The sequence below is a fragment of the Euprymna scolopes genome, chromosome 15 (assembly GCF_053919585.1).
Source record: "Euprymna scolopes isolate OS-2025 chromosome 15, ASM5391958v1, whole genome shotgun sequence".
Classification (NCBI taxonomy): Eukaryota; Metazoa; Mollusca; class Cephalopoda; order Sepiida; family Sepiolidae; genus Euprymna; species Euprymna scolopes.
In genome coordinates this window covers 90,147,725-90,171,717 of record NC_136496.1, presented here as the reverse complement: position 1 = coordinate 90,171,717, position 23,993 = coordinate 90,147,725, and the positions used below count along the sequence as shown (strand labels likewise).

General features: G+C 36.1%; 1 protein-coding gene across 4 annotated transcripts in view; it reads left to right on the top strand.

The window, feature by feature from the left end:
- The window catches only part of LOC145293981 (uncharacterized), a 185,733-nt gene that overhangs the window by 33,544 nt on the left and 128,196 nt on the right, over positions 1-23,993 (top strand). For 2 of the 4 annotated variants that reach the window (XM_080140868.1, XM_080140869.1), the window contains exon 2: positions 9,264-9,398. The gene's annotated coding sequence lies outside the window, so the exon portion shown is untranslated. Of the gene's footprint in view, positions 1-8,910; positions 9,399-23,993 lie in introns of those variants that run through there. The other 2 variants (XM_080140870.1, XM_080140867.1) reach the window with 2 other exon arrangements.

The window sequence follows — 23,993 nt, the reverse complement described above, 5'->3', positions numbered from 1 at the left end:
TCGAGTCTGTAGACTTAAAATTGAAAGAGTTATTGCGTAGGGAAATGTACACAGACACACACACACACCCACACACACACACGTTCACTTTTATAGATATGCTAGCAATGGGTGCCCGGCGTTGCCCGGGTGTTTGGTGTTGTATGTTGAGCAAAAAAAACAAAAAAACGGTAATTTTTTTAACTTTGATCCCTATTATGACCCCTTAATATTTATTGTTTTGGGCTCAAATTAAGTTAGATCCATGTCCAAGGAACCAATATGTAAAATGTCAAGTGTTTAGACCCAAAATTGTCGGAGGAGTTTGGTAGAGTTCTCAATGGTCAAATCGTTGAACTTTGACTCCTTAACAGCGAAATTTCTGGCCAAAACCCAATCACATCGATTTTTCTTAATCTCAGTACTCTGTATATCAAATTTCGAGTCTGTAGACTAAAAATTGACAGAGTTATTGCGTAGGAAAATGTACACAGATACACACACACACACACATACACGTTCACTTTTATAGATATATAGATAGATATATAACTATATTTTAGAAATTAAAAAGACCTACCATGGTTTCATTGCCAGTGGATCTGCGTATTAAAGGCTGTTCAAAATCTAAAGAAATCATCTGCGACTCGCGAAATGAAAAACGAATCAAATAATGGAGTCCAAAATGAATTCACCGATGAAAACGGGTTAAATGTTCTTTTTCTAACACTTTATTGATTTCTTTCGAACGTATGTAGCAGACCTAGAAACACGCGTTTAAAAACTATGGTACATCTTTTTGAAAGAGTAGAGACATATTAGCGACGTCTGCGTAAGATTGTAAACGATTACGGTCTTTAATGTTTGTTATATGATACTCTTTCATAACAGAAGAAAAGTGCAGAGAAAAGAGCAAAATTGCATTTTTTTAAAACTTGTTTGTAAAAACTTGCTGATGTTACAGTTGCACGAAAGAGAACTGCGTACTGATTGTTAGAAATTGAAAATACATCTTGATAAGATAAAGACTGGATTTTCAAGGTGAAACCAATTACCAAACCAAATAACCGACGATGTAGTTTTTCTGTGCTTGTATAGATAAAAGCCTATTTACAATAATAAATCATACCTATCTCTTTTTTTTTCGTCGTCTTTATCTTGTTTTCTTGTCCTTTTCATCTTCTTCATTTCCTTTTTCCTCGTCTTTTTCTTCTTTCTGCTCCTCCTCCTCGTTCTCTTTCTTCTTACTCCTTCTTGACCTTTGTTTTCTTCATTTTTTTTGTTCTCTTTTTTTCATCATCATTTTATTATTATTATTATTAGTAGTAGTAGTAGTAGTAGTAGTATTCCTCATTCTTCTTCGGCTTCTTAATATTGTTTTCCTCTCTCTATCCTCCTCTTTCTCATGCTGCTTCATCTTCGTCTTCTTTTTCTTTATCGTTGTATTCTACTTTCTTCTTCTTTTTCTTTTTCATTCTTCTTCGTCTTTCTTTATTATCGTATACTTGTATATTTTCTTCTTTTTTCTTCTTTTTTCTTCTTGTTCTCCTTTTTCTTTCTTCTATTTTCTTCTACTTCTTCTTCCTCTTCTTTTTCTTATTCTCTCTTCTTCTTTCTTCTTCTTCTTCTTCTTCTCCTCCTCCTCCTCCTCCGTTGTTTTCTTCTCCGTCTTCTTCTTTATCGTTGTATTCTTCTATTTTCTTCTTCTTCTTCTTCTTCTTCTTCTTCTTCTCTTTCTACTTCCTTTTTCTTTTTCTTCTTGTTCTTCGTTTCATAAACACATAATTGTGAGTCAACACATAATTCGCGCCCGTTCTTCATTATTTTCTTTGGAAATGATCCGACATTTTCTATCCTAAACATTATGAGAGAAAACAATCACCGACGAAATGTCCACCGCTGAGGCAATTTCTCTTACCTTTTGTGTCTGTCCCGTTGCTATCTCACCCCCTCCCTCTCTCCCTTCGTTTCTTGTTCAAGGTTTGTGCTCTCCAGACACCTCAAATGACACGCCTAATTCGGGCATCTCATCGATCGCCTTCGCCTCTTTTCTCACCTCTGTAAACATTTTGAAATAAGACGCACAAACCACTAATCAGCGTTGTCGCTCTTTCCATTTTCAGTTAGAATATGTGACAACGCAGCTCCATAAGAAACTCTGTCTGTCCACTAGTCACGTTAAAAATACTGTTTTCATCGTATTATTTAGCTTCTTTAAACTACTATTCTCATCTTGGATCTTATTTGTACAAAATTTTGGTCGATGTAGCCTCCAACCTTCTTCAGGTGGATCTTGTTTAACTCGAGAATTGTTCTGTTGAACTCGGAAATCTGCACAAAATTTCGAACAGAACCCTTTATTTAATCCAACGAAGGTAGCATGCTCTTGTTCCGTCAGGTATGACTGGGTAAAAGTCGCAATTGCATTTTGAGTGTCGCCCACACTAGAGATTGAACCTTAAACTTCCGGAAGAGTGTAACTTTTACAATTGAATTTTACCAAGTGCTCTATCCACTACCCTACAGGTCCTTGCATTCGAAATTTCGTGCAAGATACACTTAGAGAAAGTCAGAGATTACATCAACCGAAACATTGTGAGAATTACACTCAATATGAGACCAATAATCCGAAGAATTCAAATAATACGAATAATCAATCCCCAACTCAAAATTCCGGAACCGTAATATCATTCTCATCAGTCTGTCACACTTTTATAGATACGACCAGGCATATCTCGATGTCTGTCCGTGTATTTTTTTCTTTCTTTGAAGATTGTAATGCTGGGTATGGGGCAGTCAAACCAGCTGCCAACATTGCCCTACTTTTTATTTAAACCAATCGAGAGCTCCTTGTTAGTATCCTCGCTGTTCCCTTTAGTGCAATTGTCTGAATCTCCTTTGCACTTGGTTCACCAGGAATATTAGTTAGGTATTGTCGCGTGTTGTTTTCTACGTGAGTTCAGTTTAGATGGTAATACACCTGGCATTGCTGCAATCTCTACAGTTTTTATAAACAAATTTCTATTGTCGTTCTAGACATTATATCTACAGCCTTGCAAGATGGCTGTCAAAAATGAAGTCCTTCGTTATATCTACAAATCGTTTTTGTAGCAACATAATGAGTCCCGACAAAGGGAGCAAACAGCTATGGACAATAATGAAAGGCGTTTTAAAATTGGAACATACGTATTAAAGCAATTGAGAAACATCGGCTGTACTCGCGTATAGCAATACGGCGTATATTGTAATGAAGGCCACTGTAGCAGGCAGTAATTTATTTTTAAGTCAAATGCAATATAATGCGAAACTAATCTAGTAAAATGAACTTCCTTAAACTATAATCGACTTTACATGTGTTGCAAACACATGTAAAGTCGTAGCATTTGAAATCAGTATTTTTCGTGTATAAAAATTAAAAATTTTATCAGCAGAGGTGGAATATTTTCAGGCTTCCTAAAAAAAAACGGCTCTGTTCACTTTTGTCAGACTATGGATACACACTGAAGGATGCCTGCGTGTGAAATTATTGTGGCAAGAGTTGCCAACCACACAGCTCCTGAGTAGGCATTGTTTTAATTCAAATTGCAAGTATATAAGTTCAGAACGACTAGAAACAATACAGATATAAGCGGAGAGTACATACAGCGCCTAGTGTTCACAAATGATTATCCATCTGGTACTGGCTAGGCTTATCTTTGCTTAACTTTAATGATTTTGCGAGAACCGGTGATTTGGATTCTTCGAACTACTGTTCTTCTCTTGCGTGTTATTTTCATAACATATCGGTCGATGTAACGTCTGACCTTCTTCAGGTGTCTCTTGTCGAACTCAAGAGTCATTCTGGCTAACTCTAGAATCTGAATGGAATTTCGAATATAACTCTTTATTTTATAATACATTTGTATGTGGCATCTGTTGTTGAAAACCTACGGTACTTTTTTTTTTACAAGGAGGTCACCACTTATCAAGGCCCGGAAGCAACTCAGGGATAAGGGTTATTGCGTGTACAGTGCGTTAGTGGTGAGATTTGAGAAAGTGTCTACTTAAGGGGGCGGTTCATCAGGAATTTGTTTACGTTGGACTTGAAGACATCCGGTTGTAGTCAGGTGGGAAACAGGCAGACGGAACAGAGTTCTACAGGCGTGTACTTCTAAGAAAGAAGCTTTGTTCATGGAATCTACGTTTTGGTTTTGGCACAGATAAAGAGTGGGGAAATTTTTTGACAGTGGTTTCAGCTAGACGGGTGTATTTGGTGAAAGATCGGAGAGGGGGACCAGGGATTGGAGCTCAGATGAGCACTTGCCATGGAAGAAACGATAAAACAAAGACAGGCTCGCAACATCTCTCCTGTGGGAGAAAGGTTGCAGGGAAGAGAAAACGGAATCCCCCACTAAGCCACGAACCTATTTTGTACTCTGTCAAGGCAGGATAGAGTGTTTTTAGCAGCTCCTGCCCAGATGTGGCAACAGTACTTCATCCTTGGACGTACTTGGCTTTTATATAAGTAGAGAATTGCGTCAGCAGTGAGATATCTCCTGGAGCGATAGACGGATGCCACCATTTTTCCAGCGACCTTGGCAATAGACTTGATGTACGTGTTCCATTTCAGGTCAGGAGTAAAGGTCAAGCCCAGAAGCTTATCAAAGCATGGGGCTTCCCCTAGTTGAGAGCCGTCCATTTCAATTGATGCCAGATGATGATCAGAACGTTGATGATGTAAAGATAGGAACTTGGTTTTAGATGCATTAAAAGTAACCAGCCACCTCTTCTCCCAATGTACCACGCGCTCAAGATCAGAGGAGAGAGGATTAGAGAGAAATTTGTCATTTATGGCCTTTGATGTGTTGCCATAGATGGTTGTGTCATCAACATAGATGTCCACAAATGAGTTAAGTATGTGTTTTGGGAGATCATTGATGAAGATCAGGAAGAGAGTTCAGCCCAGGATGGACCCCCGAGGGACTCCAGCATTAATACTGAGGGCCTCTGATTTCTGCCCATCAACCACTACTCTTATGAACCTATCAGAGAGAAATGATTTAATGATCGAGAAAACATTTCCGGTTATACCGTAGCTGGAAATCTTGTGAAGTAGGCCTTTATGCCATACCTTATCGAAGGCTTTTGATATGTCAAGAGCAATTGCCCTAGAGAGGAAGCCTTTGTCGAGAGATTCACTAATCCTATGAGATATAACCGTTCGCACATCTGCTGTAGATCTAGCAGAACGGAAACCATATTGTGTGTCACTAAGAAGGTTATTTCTGCTGAGGTGGTTGACTACTCTCTATTTAATATGGATTCCAGCAACTTACTCATGACACACAGGAGACTTATTGGTCTGTACTGAGAGGGGGACGACTTATCACCTGAATTCTTAAATACAGTGCATACTGATGAGATTTTTCAGGGTGTTGGAAAGCACTTCTCTTTAAGGCAACGCTTAAACAGTTTTGTAAGTATGGGAGCAAGTTCTGGTTGAAGCTTTTTCAGCACTATAATTGGAATGCCGTCAGGGCCAGTTGCTTTACTGGAATCAAGGTTCTTAATAAGCTTGGCGACCTCACGCACAGATATTTGTATGTTACATAGCGTGTTGTCTGTTGTAGGAGGAAATATGGGGAGTTGATGGCCTTCGTCGTGTAGGGTAGAAGTAGCTGCAAAGTTCTTGCCAAATAGCTTGGCCTTGTCTGATGCTGACGAGATGACCTCAGGTCCATTGATGATAGTTGGGATAGAACGCACAATTCTGTTCAGGATCCTGTTTGCTATTTACCAAAACTGGTGGAAGCCAAGCCGCTGTTCAGCAACTTTGGATTTAACAGACTGGGCATATAGCTCTCTTGCATTTTTTATTACTCTTTTACAGTGGTTGCTGGCAGTCCTGAAAGCAGCTCTAGTCACAGTGCATCTATTACGTTGGTAGCTATGGAAAAAGTGATTTCTGTGCGCGATGGCAGCAGCACATTCTGGGGAGAACCATGGCTGGCTGTTAGGTTTTTGTTGGAATTTTTGGATGGTATGAATCAGTCTGTGACTACAATTAACCATTCAGTCAGGTCTGATATTATGGAGGACACATCCTTTTTAAACATGGAATGTAGGGGTAGATCAGATATAAATGTACGGAAGCTATCCCAGTCAGCCGTAGAGTATCGATATACCGTACGGTGGAGAGGTACGTCTGAAGACTTATTGCATTTCGTTTTTATCTTAACTGATACAACTGAGTGGTCGGAAGATCCCAGAGGGGACAGAACGGAACATGAACATAGCTCAGGGAAAGTTGTAAGTTTGGTTCAGAGAAGAATTTCTGCAATCAAAATATATATGTGTGTGTGTGTGTGTGTGTGCGTGTGTGTGTGTGTGTGTGTGTGTGTGTGTGTGTGTGATTGTGTGTGTGTGTGTGTGTGTGTGTGTGTGTGTGTGTGTGTGTGTGTGTGTGTTAGATAACTACTATATTATATACGATATTTCAAAATATTATGTTGCCTCATTGAGTTAAATGGGAAGCGATGGCGGTCAAGTGGTTAACGAACCGGGTTGACAACCTGGATGTTCCGAATTCGAATCCGGTTTGTTCCACAAAATATCAGCTTAACTTGTGATGTTAGCAACCTTCACGCCGTCCCTCCTGTAATTATCCGATGTTTTTCAAGAAAGAATTCAAACTGGAAAAATGTCAAGGAAACCAACGCTAAGCAATATAATCTTCGGATTCATGCGATATGATGATGATTGCGTTAACTAATCTTGCCTCGTTTTGATGTTATTCTACTTCAGATAAGTGGGCAAAACTTTCGCGTTTATTCATTTAGAATATAGCACGAACCATATTAAGGTAAACAAATCCTACCTCTGATTTTGTTTAATTGTTTATTGGTTTTCTTGCCAGATAAAAGTACAAAAAGGTTTTGTTATTTCTCTTATGCAGATGTATCTTTTATAAATCCACCCACGACTCATACACATGGCCCCATATGTCCAATATAACTGATTCTTAACAGTTTGATTGAAATTGTAAACTAAGAACAATCAACAGATTGATCGCTTAGGTAAATCAAACATTTTAAAGGGGCATAACTTAAAGAATTGCGTGTTTTTTTTTAACGTAAATAAATTATTTTTTAATTTCAAGATATTTTAATTTCTAAATATGTTTTATAAATTAAAATGCAAGTTTACCTTTTTGTTTTAAAAATTAAAACAATAAACAATTAGTGATCAAGAATGATGTCGCCTGAATTATTTTCAATTGCGTAAGCGATGTTTTTTTAAACGCCATATTGTATATTTTTGCTGATGCATTAATTGCATTTTTTGAATTTTAAAGTATTTTCTATATTTTTTGTATTACAAAAATGGTTAACAAATGGGTGGCATTTGGTTGTTCTCGCAGATATGATACGAACAGTAAAAAAGTCTCCACATTTTCTCTTTTATTTTGGAAAATATGATTGAAAAATGGATAAAATCTGTTAATCGAAATAATTGGTTCGCTGCGAAAAATTTAATTCTTTGCATCAAACATTTTGAAGATAAATATATTTTAAAAGAAAAAAAGATACAAATCGAATTGGAATTTACAACCAATACCAACAATACATTCGAAACAAATAATAAAACCATTTCTTTTACCGACTTAAACAGATTTTAGGAAACCCTCAAAGCAACGACAGATTGAAAAAGATGAATTACAAGATTTTCTTTCAGCTAACATTTTAACGGATTTAACCATTTTACTGTGAAATTTTGTCCCTCTCGTTTTGCATTAAAAAAACATGACGATTATATTCTAATTCATAGAATAAATAGTCTTTGACCTTGAAACACATTTTCCATCTATAAAAGAATCAATTCGTATTGACCGAAATCTCCACGTCTAGCTCAAATGCAATGGAAACCCTATACCATTACCACAATGGTTTATATATGGAAATAATGCTAAACTTACAAAATTTAGCATTTTATAAAATTTTCCCAGGTACATCAAAAACGTAGTAGAAGAGCGATACCCGATTTGAAATCAAAAATATAACAAAGTTACAAAAAGACAACATTATAAACCAAAATACCGTCCTCCATTTTCTGTAGAACTAATACGTTATGCCTTACTACTGCGCTATATATCAAGGCAAACTTATAAATTACTTCTGGAGAAATTTCCTTTTCTTTATTCTAAAAAAAAAAAAAAAATTTTAAGTCGGGATCAATCACAGCAGTAAAATCACTCTTGCAAAAAAAAAAAAAAAATCATCTTTCTAAGGATTATGTTTTATTAGTTGACGAAATATACATCCAGAAAGGAACACAACTTTTATCGGCGGCACAGGCGTCAAGATTAAAGTGTAGTATCTGTTCCGACAGCTGCTGCAAGCAAAGACCAGCAAAGACCATATGTGGGGGTAACCCCGCATATCTGACCTTGGTCAATGTAGGGGCAACCCTTCATGCCAACAGTGCTTATCCAGCTCCCATTCCCCACCTCTCGGGAGCTGGTCCCCCTTTTCCCTCCCCCCTCCCTCTCTCTCCACATTAAAAAACGGCCTTGTGCCTAATTTGCTCAGTAGGGAAGCAAATAAATAAAAACTGCCACCACTGCCGCCACTACAACTGCCACCACCGCCGCCACTACTGCCGTTTATTATATAAGAACTATTTTTTTTTTAATTATGTATGTATTTTTACACAGTTTTAATAATTTTTCAGATAAAAAAAAAAGACTTAAACAGACAATAAAAGAACTCAGTCTGTTCGGAATCAGCCTGTAAATGTGAGATATGGGGCCATATTTATGAGTGAGCCGTGACCCACCCAGAAGGTTGCATCTACCCCACGCGACGATGTCACGTGGTTAATTAATGAGTGATCCGCTGTGCTCTCAGGTAACAAATCAGGCTGCGTCATGCCATGATACTGTCATATATCGATGAATGGTCAAGTTGTGTGTGCAAGGGTAGGGTTGGATGCTTATCAATGCAGTGGAGTTCGAGAAGGAGTGGTTGTTCTTTTTATTTTAAAAACATCTGTATTCGCTTAATGTGATCATGTGAAAAATTAAATAGAAGATATTAAGTTTGGTCTTGTTAAGGTGCGCCGATCTAATTGCTACCGTCGCAATTATTCTCCCAGTGAAAACCATATTCGCTAGTCTCACCCGAGAGAGAATGTTTGGCACAAGGTTGTCTTTTAAATTGGGTGCTCTGCTTCTTACCTTAGGTTAGACAAGTTAAAAAAATACAAAAGAAAAATACAAAAAAACTTTCCTTTTTTTTTTTTTTCAGTACTTCATCCGATGCAAAAACACATATTCCACATTAATTCTGACCTTCCTCTTTGGTACAATAGGAAATGATGTCTTGGAGAAGTCGTCTGATTTTATTAACCGTGAATTTCTTTCCGAAAATGGCCAGGAAAAGGTAAGCTTAATGTGTTGTTGGTTTTACGTTTCTGAATTGTTTTTAGGTGAGGATTGATTATTCGTATTGTTTGGATATTTCCGACTACTGTTTTCATCTTGAGTGTTATTTTCACGTTTCGGCCGGTGTAACTTTGGCCTTCCTCAGGTATATCTTGTCGAACTTGGAATCTGTGTGTTGAACTCGGAAATGTTTCCGTCGAACTCGTGAATCTGCACGGAATTTCAAACAAGACATTTCATTTAATCAACGGGAGTAGCATACTCTCACTTCATCAGTCATGACTGGGTAGTCCTCCTAATTAATTCGCAATCGTATTTTTGAGTGTCACTCGCACTGAGAATTGAACTTTCAATCTCCACAATAATGTAGCATAACAACTCTTTATCTGTGCCTAAACCTAAACGTAGATTCCATGAACAAAGCTTCTTTCTTAGAACTGCACGCCTGTGGAATTGTCTTCCGTTTTCCTGCTTTCCGGCTGACTACAATATGGTTGTCTTCAAGTCTAACGTAAATAAGTTCTTGATGAGCCGTTCCATATAAGTTATCAAATTTACCAAACTTTCATTACTAATGATTATTATATTGTCCAATTTCTACTGTACACTCTGTAACACTTATCCTTGAGTGGCCTCTTGGCCTTGATAATGTGGTGATGCCTATGTAAAAAAAAACAACTGGATTTTATCAAATACTTTATCCATTGCGCCACAGTCATAAGCATGCCTCGATCTGTCAGCTACAAGTAACTAGAGACCTCTTCAGGTGATACTGCTTATACAAAAGTAGAATCCGTAATCTTACCTAAGATTACGGGCTCTACCTTTGTATAAGCAAAATCGCCTGAATAAGGTCTCTAGTTACTTGTAAGACTACGGACTCTACCCTTGATTGTGTAGCAACATATAAATGCTTATGTAAAAAATAAAAATAAAAAGTATATCTTACCCTACTTCGGTGTATGAACCTCATTAAAAAAATCATTGATCGTTTCACTTTTGAAAAATATTATATATATACTAGCAGGCCGCCTGGCGTTGCCCGGTCATAATATAGGCTTAACTATTATATTTTAATTATTGCAGAATTCTTATTTATTGAAAAGAGAAATACTGTAGATATTAAATGTAAAGTAAAAATTCTTTAAATAAATGAAGTAAACAAAAACGGAAAAAAACTGAGACACGCTCATGCGAGTATTATGTTTTTTCTAAACAGTTCACTTATTATAAGTAAAAAAAAAAAATAATACTCCAGCTGAGATCGAAACCAAAACCTAAAGACAATGAGTGAAGTACGATAACCATTAGACCAGCTTGATACGATCTTTAAAAAGTGTTTTCAAACCTATTTATCTTTAATATGAGGAGACTGCTTGCTTTCTCGATCACAAATACGCAATTGTGAAGCGATTTACAAACAGATAAAAATGCGATGACCCCCACGTAAGAATTTTCTAATTTTGACTCCTTAGCAGCCCTTTTTCCGGATGAAGACCGATTAAAATGTTTTCACATGTTTGAATATGCTATATAACAAATTTCAAATCAGAAGATCACAGATTGGTTCAGTATATAGATTGAGAGGTGTCGTCACACACACTCTCACATTTATATTAAAAAAAAAGGAGGAAAAGGTCTGCCTTAAACCACTAACCTAGTTCTAAAACAGATCCTTTGTTCGATAAAATGCATGCCCATTGGCTGATAGGAAGGGGCTCGCTGGATACTAGAAAGCTGATTGGCTAACTAAAATTCTCAACAGAAGAGGACCTTATAAAAACGAGAAACAACCACAGAATTCGCGCATAAGCCTGACGAATCCTAGAGTGGATGAAACGCCGAATATTCAGTGTAGCTTAATCGCCATATATATTTTATAAATTACTAACTAGCTCTACCTACGTATTGAGCACTTTTGAAGTAAATACTTAAAGTTTACGCATAAATCTATACTTGCGTATATTAATTTTATGTGAGTAAATGAAGTATATATATATATATATATATATATATATATATATATATATATATATATATATACTAGCATTTCAGTCCGGCATTGTCGAGGTGTTTGGAGGTGTGTGTTGAGCAAAAAAAAAATGTGGTAGTAGGAAGGCAGGCTCGAACCCGTGCCGCAAAGGAGGAAATGAACGGGGAAAAACCTGACGTCTTTGCTGTTACGACCACCGCCAAAGCGGGAGTAACGTAGGTTTTAATTAAGGGTAGACAATTGAAACGAAACGATGACTTTCGAAAATATCGGCGAAAAAAAGCGACCCCCACTGTAGAAAAGTGCCGAGTTGAAGGTCAAGATATAAGTGTTTTTAGCCAATTTTTCGATATTTGTCGTCTGAAAGGTCGAATTTTAAAACGATACTGATCTTATAAAAATCCATCGTCTCTGTCGAAAGTTTTAGGCAGACATGCAAACATACATACATACATACATTTATATATTGGTAGCTCAAATTTTCGACCAAAACAGATTAAAAAGCTTGTCCTATCTCTGATTATCCTTTGTGTCAAATTTCAAATGTTTAGACCAGAAATTGTTTGAGTAATTTGGTAGAGACCGAAGCGGTCAATTTTTTTTAACTTTGATCCCTATTATAACCCCTTAACATTTATTGTTTTGGGCTCAAATCAAGTTATTAAGTTAGATCCATGTCCAAGGAACCTATATCTAACATTTCAAGTGTTTGGACCCCAAATTGTCGGAGGAGTTTGGTAGAGTTCTCAAAGGTCAAATCGTTGAATTTTGACCCCTTAACAGCGAAATTTCTGGCCGAAAACCGATCACATAGATTTTTCCAAATCTTAGTACCCTGTATATCAAATTTTGAGTCTGTAGACTAAAAATTGACAGAGTCATTGCGTAGGGAAATGTACACAGACAACCACACAGACATACACACAGACAGACACTTTCACTTTTATGGATATACTAGCATTTCCGCCCGGCTTTGCTTGGGCGCTATGTAAGTTTCATAAGGTTATATGTATATATTAAAACTTGTGAATATGTAAAGTGATATCTTTCTGCATTATAGTCTTCCTTAACTACCATAGAGAAAAGACCAACAGACATTTTCACTTTTATAGATATATAAATAGATACATAGATAGATTTAATGCAAAATATAGTAATGATTTAAAAAGTATTTTAAAAAAAGACTCATGCGCCACCACCGAGAATCGAAACCAAAACGTTCAGCTTACGATTTATTTTGCCTCTGCCGTCAATGACTGGGCTATGAAAACATGTTTACTGCAAGGCTAAAAATTAAAACATGAACCAATAGCTACTACGTTATGCATTCGTAATGCCGGCGTTCGACCTTCACCTGGCAAATTTCATTTTTTTTTTTTTTTTAACTTTCACACTTTTGCACCGATTTTTCCGGGCTAAAACCCAAATATAATATTTTGCAATGATGCAGATACCTTATATATGAAGTTTCATGTCTGTAGACCAAAAGCTCTAAAAGGAGTTTGGTAGGCAAAATTTGTTAAACAAAAATATATACGTATACATAAATATATATGGAAACAATTTTGTGTTTACTATAAACTTTTTAAGCAAGGATAAATCATGTAGAATACCTGCATGAAAATAATTACATGTAATAATTAACTAAAGATGATTATCCCATGAAAAAAAAAACGAAGCAACTAATAGGGAATTAATTAAAATGAATGTTCAAAAGAATATGCAAAATAGCAAGAGCTTTTGCTAGTGAATGCAATTCCACAACCCATGTATAAGAAAATTATATTTTCTTTTTAAATAAATAGAAAAGAGGGTTTTTAATAGGAATATCAATAAACACAAAAGAAAAATGATTTTATAGGAGTACTAGCATTTCAGCCCGGCGTTGCCCGGATGTTTGGATGTGTATGTTGAGCAAAAAAAAAGCGGTCAATTTTTTTAACTTTGACCCCTATTATATTATGACCCCTTAACATTTATTGTTTTGGCTCAAATCATATTATTAAGTTAGATCCATCTGTAGACTTAAAATTGACAGAATTATTACGTAGGGAAATGTACACACACACACACACAAACACGTTTACTTTTATAGATATACTAGCACGGATGGCCGGCGTTGCTCGGGTGTTTGGGGGTGTATGCTGAGCAAAAAAAAACAAAAACACGGTCAATTTTTTTAAACTTTGATCCCTATTATGACCCCTTAACATTTATTGTTTTGGGCTCAAATCATATTATTAAGTTAGATCCATGTCCAAGAGACCTATATTCAAAATTTCAAGTGTGTAGACCCAAAATTGTCGGAGGAGTTTGGTAGAGTTCTCAAAGGTCAAATCGTTGAACTTTGACCCCTTAATCGCCAAATTTCTGGCCCAAAATCGATCACATCGATTTTCCCAAATCTTAGTACCCTGTATATTAAATTTCGAGTCTGTAGACTAAAAATTGACAGAGTTATTGCGTAGGGAAATGTACACGGACACACACACACACATACACACACTTTCACTTTTATAGATATATAATAGATAAATAGCTATAGATAATATGTGTGTGTGATAAGATTTTAGGCTTCTTGCCGTGAGGTCTCGATTTCGAATCTTGCTAGATTCAACCACTCTGATGAGCCTTACACGACGAAACACGTGTCAGTGAATAATTATATTTTTTTTAAAAGGTAAATGTTACCTCACGCTATAACAGAACCCCGACCACTCTAATTTGGATTTATAGAGGTATTCGAGGTCGCTGACAACGAATCTGATAATAAAATCCGTCGCAAATATACCGTTTGCATGCTATGGAATCTGGGACTATTTTACGCCATTTCACCGCCTTCACTAGTGTTTTGTTACATGATGCGTTCGCGTACGCACGCGGGAAGGGACGTAGCTTATCACATCGAGCAGGAATCTTTTTAGCGGACATTTGAAATAATAAAAAAAATGTGGTTAATTTTTTTGTTACGTAATTTTTAATGCTTTTTAATTGATCTAAAAAAACTTTTCACTAGTTTACAAAAACATATATTTATGTTTTTCGTTCTTTTATTTCTTTCATTTATTTATTTATTTTTATTTTTATTTTTATTTTTATTTATTTATTTATTTATTTATTTTTGAGGGAGAGGTTCAATTATAGAACGTGTGTAGTTTAACAGGTGATGCTGGAGGGTATTCAATTGTAGAACTTGTATAGTTTAACAGATGCTTCTGCAGTTTGATTAACGGTTTTGCTTTTTTTTTACATAAGTAAGGCGCCGACATTTAACGAATAGAATACCATTTAACATTTCACAAAAATTATGTCTACATTGAGGAGGGGGCGCTTGCGGGGCGAGGTGGTTGATTTTTAGATCAATTAAAAAGCATTAAAAACTACATAACACACAAAAAAAAATTAATCATATATATATATATATTATTTGCTTTAGTGGTTTCTGTAACCTCAAGACGATATAGCCTTTGTTGTCCGGGCATACGCGTTGATTAGACAAACTTTGTTACGTTCCCTAAAACGTAAGCCGTTTGATATCTGACAATATTTTGTTTGTATAGGTAATCGAGATAAAGGTAATAAATCAGTGGCAATGTCAGATGGAAATCCCATTCGATTACGGCCTTGACGCGTCCACTTTAAGGAATAATTTATCGATCTATTGTCATTTCTGAAAATTCCCGATTTTGCTTTTGACCTTTTAGGGGTAGAGGTTGTAAGTGTGGCAAAGAACTTTTAACTGGATTCAATTTCTCGGTACTTTTTAGGCTATTACGTCATTACGTCACTAACATTTGTCTTAACGTGCCCTAACCCGCTCTTAGAAACTGATGCATTTCTCAATAGATTCGTTTTTACAGATGGGAAAAGGACAAAAGTACACACACACACACACACACACACACACACACACACACACACGCGCGCACACGCACACGCACACAGACACACATATATGTATTAGAAATTAAAAATTTTACTAGTTAGTTCCCTTGTATTATAGATATAATACGAGGACAACATGTGGATTCATTTGGATTATGTATCAAATTTTCAGTACTCTCCACTGCTTTCAATAATCTTTGCAGATGAATGTGCATTATAACAACATCCGTTTACCACTGGTTTTTCGTTGGAAGCGACCATTAATCCTCACTGGAATGTTGGTGTCACTAAGCTTCCTGAAGGTACCAGTCCTATTCGCACTCAACCAGTGGAGGTTTGGTTAGTGCCTGTTCTCCTCGGTATTTTCATTCTCCTTGACACTCTTCGATTATTAGGCGTGGTATCAGTTGATGCCGACACTTTTTCGTGGGTGAGGAGTAACTTACAAATATATTCTGTTTCATGTGGTGTTTCTTTGTGTTTCACGTCTGTGACAGTTTCTATGTTTCTGGTTAGCGTATATACTACATGTGTATTAGTCTCCACATTGAAGGGTTTTCCTTAATATTTCAGCCGTTTTCATTAGTTATCCGTTGTATCTTCTCAATCATTACTCTGATTCCGATCTTCTAATCCTTTCTTTTTTCAAACATTTTAGGGATCGTACCTAGTTCTATTGTTGTTATTATTATTATTATTATTATTATTATTATTACTATTACTAGCCGTGGGGGGTGGGCTGCTTTGCACGGGCGTAAAATACAATTAAATATGATATTTTTATTTGTTCAGATTTCATATATATTATTATAAAGTTGTGATTTCAAAAGTAAAAAAAAGAAAGTATTTTGGTGCCATCAGCTAGAATCGAAACCGAAACTGTAGCATTCAAACTGGTGACGTTACTATTGTACAAAACGACACGCATATAACGTAAATAAAAATTAAAAATTAAACATAAACTAAGATGTATAACGATATTTTTCAATTGTTACCAGTTTTTCACCTTTTAAAAAAAACAATTTTAACCGGTTAAACAACCGTAAAGGAACGGCCCGTAGAAAATCCAATCATTTGAGGCCCCTAGCGCCGCTCTGCGACTTTTCATTTCGGGGGAGATAGAGTTTGAAAATATGGAAAGACAGATAGACAGACAGTGAGTGCTCACTGAAAATCAATGGTATACCTTGGAATCTGAGTGACAACAGTTTTTCCCGATTTCCTGTATTCTTGCCTCTTTCGATGCCTATTACAAATGATTATGCATTATCACAACTGTTGCATACCACTGATTTCTCGCTGGCAAAAAATACTGTTCTTTGAGTTTAGGGTGGCAATAAACCTACTCAAGCTCCCAATACTCTTTGCACCTTTTCAATTAAGGTCTGCTTTGTACTCTCCCTTATTGATCTTTCCGTCCTTTTTCACCCTTAATGATCATTTTGTGTGGCATTTATTTATTTATTTATTGCAAATTCAATTCATCGAGTTAACGTACTGTCCCTTCCATGTTTTATCTTATTTTTGGTGCAAGTTCCAATTTGCTTAGTGTTCATGCTTTGTGTGGGTTAGTTTCAGCATTCAAGGATTTTCTTAGAGATTTCGGGTATTCTCATCTTTGCTGTTCGTTGTGTAATCTCAGTCTTCTCTTTGATTGGGTTTGTTGTCACATTTTTCGTTACTCTTCCTAGTACTCAACGATTACGGATATTACATTGACTTTCTTTATGTTCCATATTCTTCTCTACACCCTTTCTCTCTCTCTCTCTCTCTCTCTCTCTCTCTCTCTCTCTATCTTTCTCTTACACACACACATACACACACACACAAACGTGATGTTGCTAGTCTCAGTCTTTTCTAAACACTATCATCGTATGTGTTCTTCAGAACTGTCTGGCCTATTCTTCCTTTGCCCAAGCTCATTTCAGTTGTTGATCTGGTGGTCTCTATCAATTCATTGTTTTGAACCTCATTGTAACATTCCAGTAACTTCTCTCCAAGAACTACAGGCTAACTCTCACCGCTGACTGTGTTCCTCCTACCTATAGCCTTGGTCTTGTCAAGACTTAGATCAATAGACATCTCCTGTATTTGCGATACTCATCTTTTATTCTTGTTAGCTCATTACATTTATGTATAGCAAATCATGTGTCCTTCTTACTGCTGTTCGGTACACTTTCTATTTATCGGAGAGTAATTCACGGATAATAAGGTAGTTGTATGTTATGATAGCTGTATTGCTAGAGATTTCCACACAGTAAGCAGGTTAATAGTCTGTAGTTGTTTTATGTCGTTCCCTTCTCGATGTTTTATTATTATTATTATTTATACATTTCTTCTCTTTAGTCATCCACTCTAGCATGTCTGTTTCGTGTATGCATCTTCTTGGATATTGCACTTTCAAACAAGTTCGTGAATTTTTAAGCAAGTATTCTGTTACTAAGTCGTCGCCTGATATTTTCCAATTTGTCATTGTTCATAGAGTCGTCTTGAGTGTTGCTACATTAGTTTTGCTTTCTGGCTCATCTTTAATTTCCTGGAGGTCTTCTTTCGTGTTTTTCAGCCATTTTGCCCTTTTATTGTGCGCATGTCGTTTTTCCCATATCTTGCACCGAAGTGTTTTATTTTTATCGTATCCGGTTCTTCTTCTTTTGTTCTTCACTCACGTTATTATTAAAGTTTTAGGGGGTAAAAAATCCACACTTTATTAAAATTCAATACGATTTTAACCTCTTGCCCTCTTTTCAATTTCGTCACATTTGGCGATTCCGATAAAACTCTTTCTTGTTTTACTTTTCATCATATGCAAATACATTTGAAAAATTGCTTAGTTTTATAGAAGCAATCATGTACTAATGTCTGCAACTGAAACACGGTTTAGGGGGCGGATTACTACCCTTTCAAATATCATATTTTACTAGTGAAGTCATCTTATTGCAGAATTTTGTAATGGAGGACATTCCAGACTGTCCCATATTTTTTTTATCCTGACGCATGATAATGGTCCTCGGCTATTTCCGACAATATTCGGTCTGGCTTACTTTCCAGTTTGTTAACGACTTTTTCTAATTTCCGAATCTATGTTTAACACCATACTTTGAAACATTGTCCCGCTGTGATGCTTCCCAGTTGAATGCAACATGGTAGCCTTCAAATAAAATATAAACAAGTTCTTGTTAAGCCGTCCTCCTAAATAATCAAATTCTACCCAATTTACACCATGAGTGATTACTACACCGCCACCTTACATTCATTAACACTTATCCTCGAGTAGCCTTCGGGTCTTGATAAGTGTTGATTCCCAAGTGAAAAAATACGTAAGCCAATTGAAGTTATTGGCACTATACTCCGATAAACTGACGTTATCACAGTGTTCACTGTGCTTAGTATGTTTGCTAAAGTTGTGTGGTCCTCATTATCCTTTCTTGTAAGGTTCAAACCTTTCCACCTATTAAGGAAAAGAAATTGCTGAGGGATAGAGAAGGGGCGAATTATTTGTTCAGTATCACTCCAACAAATGTTAGATTTCCGGTCAATTGAGATAAAAGACCATTTACAAATGTCGTAGGTTCTACTGTGTCCAGTTTACTTTACAATAATCAAACCTTTTTTTTTTAATCAGTCCAGTTTTCACAGTTTAAATTATATATGCCTTGGGAGGTGACAGTGGTCAAGTAGTTAACGTCACGGACTGACGACATGGGTGTTTTAAGCTCGAATCCAGATCGTTCCATAAAAAACGCTTTCACTTGTGATATTAACAACCTTCACATGGCCCCACTTGTTAGTACCCGATGCCTTTCTAGAAAGAATTCTGGCTGGAAAAAATATTGGGGAAACCAATGCCAACAATATAATTTTTGGATTCATACAAGATGATGATGATGATGATGATGATGATGATGATGATGATATATCTTCATAACGCCTCAAGTACGAGGGAAAAAATAACCTCGTTGCTCGGATCGTAGTTCTGCCATCCATTTGACAATTCGACTAATTTCTGCTGTTATTGATTTGATTTATTATCTATTCAGGTTTTTTATTATTATTATTATTATTATTATTATTATTATTATTATTATTATTATTATTATTATTATTATTATTATTATTATTATCTTGTGCCAGCTGTTCTAGCTGTAATTAAAATCTTTCTGCTTCGACTTTATTTCCGTAGGGTGCCTTTTTCTTTATGTAATCATAGCTGTTCATTTTGCTGATGCCTTGAAAGATCTAGGATTGCGTTTTTGAAACCCTCCATGTATTTTCTCTTCATCTGACGATTTACACGGTTCGTAAATTTTTCTTACTCTAAAATAAGTTTGTATAAAACTTATTTACTTTGTTTCTAATTATTGAAAGAAAATCGGCAGTCCATGTTTTTTGTTGTTTTGTTTGTCGTGCTTTTTCTTTCGTTGCTGAACGAGTTGACATTTCAAAACTGTGTCTTTAAACTATTTCGTTCTATTTAGAAAAAAGAAATAGTTGACGCTTTCTTGAATTCTTTTCGTGACGTTAGAGTATTTTGCAGAATTAGTACTTTGTTAAAAGTTCCAAAATAATTTCAACTTTTTTTTCTCTCCCTCTCTCTTGTTAACAAATAACTAGAGCATACTATTCAAGTCTCTTTTTGTTGTGAACTGACTTGGATCACGTGACCAAAAGCTTTTATTAATCAAACAAGTCAGACATAAATCCCAATTTTCTGTAGCTTATATTTGCGTGCAATTTCAGTCGGGGTTTATCATTGTGTTGGAATAAATTCGAATTCCTTGTCGCCAACGTTGTGTGACATTCTTCCGAGAAAAATGTGGCTCAAATCAATCCGAATACCTTGTCTCCACGTTTGTTGAAAGTATGTTTCGAATCCTTGCTTTCAGTGTTTTTTTGTTGTTTTTTTTCTGGTGCTGTTCGAATAAATTTTCAACGCCAGTGTTGTGACAATCGAAGTCTTAAATCCCTTGTCAATAGTACTCTGGCATTGCAAGCCCGTAGCAATTAAGAAATACACATTGGTATAATTAGCAAAAGTGTATTAACACAACTATGTTACAAAAGTATGTTTCGAGATTCTGGGTCCATAACTGCCATTAATAGTTGTTACAACGTTTAGTCGTAACTGTATCCATTGTGTCTAAGTCCATTCATTCTTAAAATAGGTATCTTAGCTTACAGCGTTACAATTATTATTATTATTATTATTATTATTATTATTATTATTATTAATAATAATAATAATAATAATAATAATAATAATAATAATAGTTACTAGAAGTTTTTGCACATACCATCATCAAAGATTTCTCTTTGAGAACAACTTGTGGTGTTCTCTGGAGTCTGAGTGACAACAAGTCTCCCAGATTTCGAGTACTCTCTACCTTTTTTCAAAAACATTTGCGAAAGAATTTGCGTTATCGCAACAGCTGCTTACCATTGATTTCTTGTTTACAGCAACCATTGGTCTTCACTGGAATTTAAGTGGCAATAAGCCTCTCCAAGGTCCCAGTCCTCTTTGCGCTCAACCAGCGGAGGTCTGATAAGTGTTTTCTATATCGGTCTTTCCATCCTCCTCAACCCTCCTCATTAATTTGGTGTGATGCCCGTTTATGGTGACACACACACACAAATACGTTTAAGTTTCCATGATTCCATGTTGTGTTCCTTTCTGTTTTGTCTTCGTGGTCCTTTCTGTATGTCCAGTTTGTGTCTGTAGTTCATACTCACTCGAAGTTCTTGCACAGGCATCATCAAAGATTTCTCTTTGATAACAATCTGTGGTGTTCCCTGATTTCCAGTACTCTCCACCTCTTGCTTTAATTTTGCAAATTAATTTACATTGTTGTAACAGCCGTTTACCATTGATTTTTCTTTGGTGGCGGCCACTGGGCTTTACTGGAAATTAGGTGGCAATAAACCTCCCTAACGTTCCAGTCCTCTTCGTGGGGGGGGTCTTGTTAGGGCTTTCTCTTATCGGTCTTTGCATCTTTCTTGACTCTCCACAACTATTTGGGATAATGCCAGTTGATGCCGACACTTTTTTATGAGGGGAGATAAATTACACTGATACAGTTTCAGTTTCCTTGATTCCATGTGATGTTTCTTTGTGTTTTCCTTTTGTAGCAGTTTCTGTGTGCCCGGCTAGCTTCTGTAGCTCATATGTATTAGTCTCCACATTCAAGGGTTTTTCATAAAATTTCACTCGTTTTCATTATTGTTATCCGTCGTATCTTCTCAGCCATACCTCTGATCCCAGTCTATTCTATTCCTTTTTCAAAGTTTTTCGGGATTGTTCCTAGTGCTCCTACTATTAGTTGCGTTGATTTTCATCATCTTCCATATTTTGCCTCTTTGGTCAGTTCCGTGTATTTGCTCCGCTTCTCTGTCTCCTTGATATTCACTCTGTAGGTTGCAGGAACGGCAAAATCTACAATCTTGCAAGACTTCTTTTTCTTCTTCTTCTTCTTCTTCTTCTTCTTCTTCTTATTATTATTATTATTATTATTATTATTATTATTATTATTATTATTATTACTACTACTACTACTACTACTACTACTTCTACACTAGGTGTGTTTACACAAGTCATCGTTTATAATTGCTCACTGACAATAACTGGTGGTAATTCCCTGGAGTTTGTGACAGCAAGTTTTCTTCAGATTTCCAACAGTCTTTACCTTCTTTCGTTCGTCTTCTCTGCAGCTTAAGTGGCACGAAGCCTCCTCTCCTTTCTTCTAAAGATTTATTATATTAGAATTTCTTTTTCTCATTCATTTTTTTTAATTTATTTTGCTTTTTCTTTTCGCTCCTTCGTTTATTTCATTTTATTTATTTTATAATCATTTGTTATATTAGTTTATTGTTTTCTTTATTTCTTCTGGCCGTATATAATATTAAATTAGCTTCTGCTTTATATCTGTCATTTTTCCATCTTAAACACTCCGTCCTTCATTGTGTGACACTATGTTACAGGTGCAATATAAAATGATTAATTGAATTAAATTTTTTATGAAATAATTACTGTTTTTGCTGCTATTTACTCAAAACAATGCGTATTACCACTTGGTCGCAAGTGGCTACTATTTGGAATCATATCTACAGGGACACTATGTAGGGAGTTGAGCAGCGACATGTCTGTTCATATTAAAATAAAACTTCATCATGTCAGTACAGTCAAGGAAGCAGGAGATCGAAACGGAATTTCAATGTCTAGCAGCTCGAATAAAAAATATTAAAGTTGAAGGCTTTTTGGCATCTAGGGATCTCTACGGTGAAAGGGTGGGATTTTGCTGCTTGTCAGGTTAGTCGAGTGTGTTTGTGTCAAGGGGCCACAACGAGTTAGTCAACGCACATTCCATTACAATATTTGTAAAATAGGCGCAGGTATGCAACATTGCGATGATGGGACAGGGGTTGGAGCTTGACTAATAGTGCGGGGCCTATTATGTTGGAAACTCCTTTTTGGACTCTGTCCAAGGTTGAGAAACTAGTGGTAGATCCACCAGCCCAGATGTGGCAACAATCCTCAATGCATGGGCGAGTGGTGACTTTGTGGAGATATAGAATACTGCCAGGTGTGAGTAATTTTCTAGCACGGTGGAGAAAGCCCAGAATTAGCACGGTAGAGAAAGCCCAAAATTGGACGTCAGATTTGGGGTGACTAAGTATAACTAAATTTTACTTTCTTTTCTAAACGAACCTCCTTTTTTTTAATTTAAAAAATCAAATCGTAATTTAAAAGTTATATATCTCGTGTCTGAACTGGAGAAAAATATCGTTTAACTTAATTGTTTTATGAAGAAATAATTTTCAAGTCAGATTGATTATTAAAACAATTTAAGTTAGAACTATTTTGTTGGTAACATAAACAGATCACAGATCACTCCACTTGATTTGAAAGCTAAAAAAAGTTTAACGGTAATATCGGAGTGACGAATTTAGATCATAGATGGAAAAGAACATATCAAGTCGATGATCACATTGAGTTTATGATTAAAAGTGCAATGAATTAGCCATATTTTATATACTGAACTATTAAATATTATGTTTCTGAAATTTTGAGATGATTTTTGCTAATTTGAATTATTCTTAGTATTGCCCACACTAGGAATTGAACCTCCAACCTAAAAAAGAGCAACACTTCTTATCGGTTACACCAAGAAGTATACGATTGTTCGAAATTCCCTGCTGATTCCCGAGTGCGACAGAAAGATTCCCGAGTTCGACAAGATACATCTGAAGAAGGTTGGAGAACTGACGCTTATAGGGTTCGACAGAAGGCAGACAGTAAGCCCGAGAAACAGAGAGACTGGAAGAAACAAAGAAATAGAGAGATGAGGAAAAGAGACACGTTGGGAGAAAGAGAGACAAACACACACACACACACACACACACACACACACACACACACACACACAAACACACAGACCGGTGTCGGTGACCGATTGAAAACAGGACTTAAAAGACACAAAAGAATTCTTTCTAATTCAACTTCCTTTAAGCGGACAAGTTTTCCAACACTAGAACCAGTCAGGTTTCGTTCTCGAAGTGTAGTCTCTCTCTAACAAATGCGACGTAGCTTCTCGTTTGTTCATTTTTTTTATTTTATTTTATCGTTGTCCCTATTTACTTGCCTTCCTACGAGGGCCAAGTAGAAACACTAGATCGGTTTGTAACATGGGGGAAATCCAGCTCCCATTCTTTATTGTTACACTA